General features: G+C 39.5%; 1 pseudogene; it reads left to right on the top strand.

Annotated features, from left to right (window-relative positions):
* Positions 1 to 2542: 2542 nt before the first annotated feature.
* Positions 2543 to 4949, top strand: LOC116906231 (annotated as a pseudogene).
* Positions 4950 to 7926: the final 2977 nt, after the last annotated feature.

Here is a 7926-nt window from a genome sequence, read left to right as displayed (position 1 = left end):
TTAGCAACTACTCCAGAAAGTTCACCCACTGTGCTTGCCTAACAATAGATTGGGGGAGGGTAGCTCCAGACACTGCAGACACAATGGCTGCAGCAGTAATGGCTGCTACAAAAGCAGCGAAAGTGCCAAGGTCTTTCCCAGGACAGTTCAGGATCAGTCATTCTTCTCTGGAACAACCAGCAGGCAAGGGAACTCTGCCTGAGATCTGCAGAACCAGGGCAGAGTTTCCCAGTCCACAGCAGCTTTTACGCAAGCAGCAGTGCACAGAGAGTCGGAGCGCAGGCCGCGGTGGGACGGGACACACTGACTGATCATCACCTTAGATGCAGAAAAAACATTTACAAAATACAATACCTCTTTATGATAAAAATACTGGAGAGATCAGGAATTCAAGGCTCATATCTAAACATAATAAAAAGCAATTTACTACAAACAAACAACCAATATCAAATTAAATGGAGAGATACTTGAATCTATCTCACTAAAAACTCCCATGTTCAAGGATACTCAGTGTTAATATTGTAAAAATGGCCATCTTGCCAAAAGCAATCTAGAGATTCAATGCAATTCCCATCAAAATTCCAACTCAATTTTTTCATAAATTGGAAAGAGCAATTTTCAAATTAATTTCGAATAACAAAAAACCCAGGATAGCAAAAATTATCTTCAGCAACAATAAAAGAACTTCTGAGGGAATCATCATTCCTGACCTCAAGCAGTATTACAGAGCAATTGTGATTAAAAACAATAACAAAACAAACAAACAAACAAAAACTTGTGGTATTGATACAGAGATAGGCATGTAGATCAAAGGAATAGAATTGAAGACCCAGAAATGAACCCAGAAACCTATGGTCACTTGAATTTTGACAAAGGGGCTAAAACCATCCAGTGGAAAAATGATAGCATTGTCAACAAATGGTGCTGGTTCAACTGAGGGACTGCATGTAGAAGAATGCAAATTGATCCATGCTTATTGGCCTCTACAAAGCTCAACTCTAAGTGGAGCAAGGACGTCCACATAAAACCAAATAAACTCAAACTAATAGAAGAAAATGTAGGGAAGAGCCTCGAAAACATAGGCACTTGGAAAAATTTCCTGAACAAAACACCAATGGCTTATGCTCTAAGATCAAGAATCGACCAATGAGACTTCATAAAATTGTAAAGCTTTATAAGGCAAAGGTCATTGTCATTAGGACAAAATGGCAACCAACCACTGTGAACAGTTCTTTATCAATCTTACATCTGATAGATGTTTAATACCCAATATATGCAAACATATCAAGAAGTTAGACTCCAGAGAATGAAAAAACCCTGTTAAAAATGGAATATAGAGTTAAACAAATAATTTTCAGGTGAGAAGCAACTAGAGAAATTTTCAACATCCTTAGTCATCAGAGAAACATAATTCAAATCAATCAGGAGATTCCACTTTACACCAGACATAATGTCTAAAATAAAAGGAAAATACTCAGAGAACAACAGATGCTGGCATGACATGGAGAAAAGGAACATTCATCCATTGTTGGTGGTAATTGCGTCATACAATTACTCTGAAAATCAGTATTGAGGTTACTTCACATTAGTGCACACAGTACTAACTGAGTGACCCCAAATATATCACTCCCGCATATATATTCAAATAATGTTTCAACATAACAAAGAGGCACACACCACCATGTTTGTAATAGCTTTATTCATATCCAGTAGCTGGAAAGAACCCAGATGTCCTCAATGAGGAATGGATATGAAAATGTGAAATGTGAATTACTACACAATGGAGTGTTCTCAAGCATTAAAACAATGACTTCATTAAATTCATAGCCAAATGGATAGAACTAGAAACAATCATCCCTAGTGAGGTAACTAAATCCAAATCTCTCTCTCTCTCACACACACACACACACACACACACAAACACACAAAGCCCACAAGGTATGCATTCACTGATAAGTGGATATTAGACCAAAATCGTGGATTACACAAGATAATCCACAGACTACATGCAGCTCAGTGATGAAGGATGTCCAAAGTGCTGATGGTTTATGTCCTTCTTAGAAACAGAATGAAAATATTCATTGAAGAGATACAAAGACAATGTTTAGGAGAAAAACTTAAGGGAAAGCTATCCATAGACTACTTCCCACCTGGGGAATCCAGCCCATATCCATACAGCCACTAAAACCCAGAAAATATTGCTCATGTCAAGAAGTGCATTGTCACAGGAATATAGCTGTTTCTGTGAGACTCTGTCAGAGTTTGACAAACACAGACAGATGCACAAAGCTAACAATTGAACCAAGAACTATATCCCCATTGAAGAATTTAGAGAAAGTATTGAAGGAGCTTAAGGGGTTTGCTACCCCATTGGAACAACAATACCAACCACCAGAGCTTCCAGGGACTAAACTCCATTCAAAAAGTACACATGGACAGACCCACGGCTCCAGCTGCATATGTAACAGAGGATGGCCTTGATGGGCAACAATGGGAGGAGAAGACTTGGTCCTGCCAAGGATCACCCACCCAGTGTAGGGGAATGGCAATGCAGGAATGTGGGAAGTGGTGTTTCGATGGATGGTGGAATATCTCATAGAAGTAGGGGCAGAGAAGATAGGATAGGGATTACTGGATTTGAAAACCGAAAGGGGGTAAGATTTGAAAGAGAAACAAAATATCCCATTTAAAAAACATAAGTGATGTCATGGTCTGACTGCACTATCCTAAAAAATAATATGGAAATAAGGATCTCACACATAGAATATTCATTAGAAGAAATTGGTAAATCAGTCAAAGAAAATGATCAATCTAAAAATATTTCTGACAGAAAACATCCCGAATATCTGAGGTGACATGAAAAGACTATAGGAAAGAATGATTATATGAATAGAAGAGAGTGAGGAGTCCCAGATCCAAAACCCAGACAATACTTAGTCATCGAAGAAAATTTCTACATCCTAATGGAAAAGAAACCTAAAAACAAACAAGATGTATTTAGAATACCAAACACAATATCTGTGGAACAGGGGAAGGATATTAAAAGCAGCAGAAGAAAAAGTCCAGGTAACATACAAACACAGACACCTATTATAATAAAACCAACTTCTCAAATACATATGAAGCCTCAACAATGAGGAAGATGGAAGTGTAGATGCTTTAGTCCTATTTAGAAGCGGGGTACATTATTATCATGGCAGGTAGAGAAAGAAAAAAAATTTGGTGACAGAGAGGAAGGGGAGGGAAAAGAAAGGCAGGATGAGGTGTGGGAGGAGAAAGGAGAGAGCTACAAAAGGGTCAGGAAATTAAATGGAAGTGTGTAGCAGTGGGGATGGGGAACTGGCATTTGCTACTAGATAGTCCAAGATGCCAAGGAAACACAGGATCCGTGTGTTCTATTCTCTTCCCTACTTTTTCTTCTATTAGTTTGAGTGTCTCTGGTTTTATGTGGAGTTCCTTGATCCACTTAGATATGAGCTTTGTACAAAGAGATAAGAATGAATCAATTTGCATTCTTCATCCTACTGACTGCCAGTTGAAAGAGTACCATTTGTGGAAAACTCTATCTTTTTTCCCCCCACTGGATGGTTTAGCTCCTTTGTCAAAGATCTAGTGACCATAGGTTTGTGGTTTCATTTCTGTGTCTTCAGTTCTGTCTCAGAAGTCAGAACTTTCCAAGGAAAGCCAAGTAAGGCATGAATAACAGCAAAGGCAATAACGGTAAGGACATTTTTACCAAAGAATGGACTTTGACCTCTGGATATGAACCTTTACACACAGCAGCATTATGCTATGCCATTTTACTTACCTCCTGTGTACAGTATCCAGCAACAAATCCCGCTGTACAGCCTGATCGCTCCCCCCAGCCCCAGACATGGTCAACAGCACATAGATATCTCGACCCACCCTTTGTAACTCCTCTTCCAAGAACTGGATTTAGAAATGTGTTTACAACTCCGACCTTCAAACCTGCAACATCTTCTCTAACATTGTTCAGACAATATCCTCTCAGAAGCAGGAATCTTAGTGTGCTCATCTGCACCATGCAATTCCTACTACAGAGAGAGTGCTTTGGCTGCTAGGAAGTCCTTCAATATTAACTTCACTGCAGATTGATTAATTAATGGCATCTGGAGGCCAGAGAAGAAGCAAGCAGGACAAACTAGAACACAAATACAAAACCATTCACCTTATGCCAAGAGAATTGGGGTTTGTGGAGCCAAATAGTCTTGAATCTTCTCCTGGTTTAGGGAGAGGAGGGAAAAATTCCTTTGGCTACTGGAACTAAAGAGAATATTACAAGCAGTTGGACGCAGACTCAACACCACCAGACTTCATCACTGAGCTCTGAAAAGGGGCTCTCCAACTTCCCCCTTTACCTTTAGCTGCACGCAATTTGAAGGCAGAGGACTTGTTTGTAAACAGACTTTCCAGTTTGATCATAGGATCTTCAAAACAAAGAAACCTCAGTACAGATGCAAACCCAAACAGTGTTCCTGTAGTGGTATCCAGAGAGCCTCTAAGTTACTCTTCACTGGCTCATTTACCTGAGGATTCTAAGGTGGCAGAAAAGCAGAGGTAAACTCACAGTATGGACAGACTTCCTTCTACTCTTACTACTACTTCATGTAAACCTAAGCAGGTGAATGGTGCACGAACAGAATTGCGAAAGCCCAGTTATGCAGAGATCTGTCAGAGAACTAGTAAAGAACCGCCTTCCTCTTCCCATTGCAACCCCAAAAGAACAAAAATTAACCACTTTCACCTGCGGTACAAGGATAAAGAGCTTGTTAAGTCTGTGGAGAGATACTGAGAACCCCCTGTCCTAAAATCCACTCCTGGAGTCCCCAAGATCAGAAGAGATACCCGGGGCACTGACCCTCTCCTCCAGCTGCTGGTAAGCACCTGATTAAGGAAGAAAACACTCTCCTCCCAAGTCTCCTAAGTGATAGCCAGATTAGGAGGAGTCCAGAATATCTGTATTCAATGTGAAGGAAGCTTTCACACTCTGTACAGAATGAGTTACTTTAAAAGTTTGCAGTCCCATAAGGGGCACGTGGGAGCATGCAAGTGACTTCCTTCTGTGAGTCGGATTTTTCCTCTCTCAAAAAATAATCTAATTTTCCAGAATTTAATTATGTAATAAAAACCTTATTTTTGTTTTAGGTTGGTGTTTAACTGGAGGTGATTCAGAAGTCTGATGTTTTCAGGACAGAAAATGTTTTCATACTAACAAATGGATTATTTTTTTTTATTAAGCCTCCACATGGCTCTGAATTCAAGCTATAATGAGTTTTTCTAAATTTAGGGAATTCTACTACTTTTTCCTTAAATAGGTGGTCTGCAAGTGCACATTAGTAGGGTATCCCAGCAAATGGATGGGGGCTGATGGCACTGGCAGGTGCAGTCATGGCCTCACAGAGCAAAGGACTCAAAATGTCAGGTCACTGACATACAGGCATAAGAGCTGTGTTTTCATCAAACCATTAGCTAACAGGTAACTATAGCTTTAAAACAAGATACATGTGTATATACAGTTCTGTTATGATCTAGTGGACAGAATGAACCTGCAAAGAGCACCCTAGAAATACCTGAAACCTTTGATTTTGCTGTCTGGTGAGCAAGTAACCAGCCTCTTCCTCCAGTTCCAAGGGACTTCTCTGTAAAATAAATTCAAAGCACATTGTGAGAACAAAGATGAAATTAGAAACTGCTGTCCACTGACTTCAGACCACGAAGTTGTACCATGCCATGTGTCCCTGTGAATGGGCTACCTGGCTCCCACCCTCCAGTGATTACACTGTCCATGTTCCCCACGCACTCTCTCTGGAAAGTCAAGTGTTAACCAGCTCTGTGTGGATGTGTTCCTGTGCCTCTGCATTGACACATGGATTTAGAAGTAGCTAGCCCAGAGAGTTGATGTTTGTCCCCCGACTCCCCCTTTGTCCGGCAGTGACAGAACCCTCGCTCTTTTTTTACCTCCAAGAAAAAAGTTTTGTTAATTCTTTCCAGAATCGCTGCAATTTGAAGAACAAGTATACAGTCAAGTTAGCAAGATTATAATAAAATTACAGATAAAATTTTGTTTTAAAATTCCTAAAATTGTTTCTTTAAATATTCTAAGCAGCAGACCATGAAATATCTCCTGCTATATGTAACCATACAGCTTATTCCATAAAATGCTATTTCACAAGACAGAAGGTTGTTTTGATTTCTTTTTTCTCTTTTTATTTTATGGAGAAAATGATTTCCCTCCAATATTTAAAGTCTGGATTTATATAAACTTGAAAAATGACTTTGCCTTTGACTTTGTTTGTAAGACAGCTTAGAGCTCACAGGGACTCTGCCCCTGGGTTTGGTGGGAGTTGGTTGGTTATTCAGTTGCCATTGGATCTCCTAGTGTTGGTTTGCTAAGAGAATGGCTACTGTTGTACATGAATCCAGTGGTTTTTGTAACTTACCTATATCTTTAAAATTGATCCTTTTTTTGGTTGTTGAAAAAATCCTGTAAATACAAATGCTTGCTCCTGTGTCAAATCTGTTCATTACGGAGTGTACTCTGCCTGTGCAGTGTGAATAATCAGAACATGTAAGAAGTGTACTCTAAGGAGAATCTGATGAAAATATTGATATATTATAAAAGGTGCTGATGACCTGGATGTGGATGAACTACATGTTGCTGGTTTGAGTATTATTTTAATTTGTTAAGGTTTTTCTTTTTCCCCTTATACTGGTTATTGAAATGACTTTGCCTCTTTGCTGCAAAGGGGAAATGGGAAACGTTATTATAGCCCCTGGATGCTTTCATACACTTAAAAATTATGTAAATACATACTAATCATATTTCATGTTTGAGGATTTAGAAGGAGAATATAGCGAGCACAGACTGGCAAGATCTTCAAATGAAAGTAAAAAACTGAAATGTGCTAATTATAATTAAACTTTGTGGAATGATATTTTTCCTGCCAGAGGCAAAATGGCCAGATGCACATGACCATTTCCTTTAGAGCAACTGTCCTTCAGTTACATAAGAGTATACACAGTGCTGATGTTTCAAACGTCTGTGAAAAGAACATAGGACACATTTCCTTGCAGATGTCAGATCACTGACAAAAGAAGAAGAAGGAGGAGGAGGAAGAGGAGGAGGAGGAAGAGGAAGAGGAGAAGGAGAAGGAGAAGGAGAGGAAGAGGAGAGGAAGAGGAAGAGGAAGAGGAAGAAGAAGGCCTCTTGGACTCACACTAGCTGATACTGACTATCGGGAAAGGCCAGCTTGAGGCCTGGGTCCTTCACACCACATCTTTGCTGGAAGAGGAGCCAAATAAGGATCAGCATCCCTTATCCCCAAGGATGCTTTCACAGATGATCTTTGATATTTAATGATATCAGCCTTTTCCTCAAGGCTGAGCGTTGAAGCATGAAAGCTGTGTGGCCACACCAGCTGTAGGTGCTTGATGTCTGCTGGCTGGAAGACTAAGCTCAGTGGCTGCACCAAAGGGCAGTTTGCAGATGAACCGGGTTGGGACACTGTAATTACTGCTTTGCCAGTGACAACCTGGTATCCAGAACTAAAGCCTTGCTCAGATGTGATTTTTATAGCACTCATTAGCAGGAAGCAAAGGTGATATGCCAAGTAGCTGTAAAATGTCAACACCGTAACTTCTTGAACACTTTGTAATTCTCCACTCAGAAAAAAACGAAAGTTATCAAAATAGGAAGCTGTTGATGGTGCATGAAGACTATTGCTATGTTACATAGAGCAAGTGTGATGTATGTTTTATAATCTATTTTTGTGTACTCATTCCTTTCTGTATCTCTAGGTATAGAATCAGAGATTCCACAGTCATGAATGTAATTTTTAAGTTGTAAAATTGTTTGATGATGCTTAATTATTTTTTTTTTTTTTTTTTTTTTTTTTTTTTTTTTTT

This window comes from Rattus rattus, chromosome 7, assembly GCF_011064425.1.
Source record: "Rattus rattus isolate New Zealand chromosome 7, Rrattus_CSIRO_v1, whole genome shotgun sequence".
Taxonomy (NCBI): domain Eukaryota; kingdom Metazoa; phylum Chordata; class Mammalia; order Rodentia; family Muridae; genus Rattus; species Rattus rattus.
The sequence above is the reverse complement of the archived record's forward strand: the minus strand, read 5'-3'. Positions and strand labels throughout refer to the sequence as shown.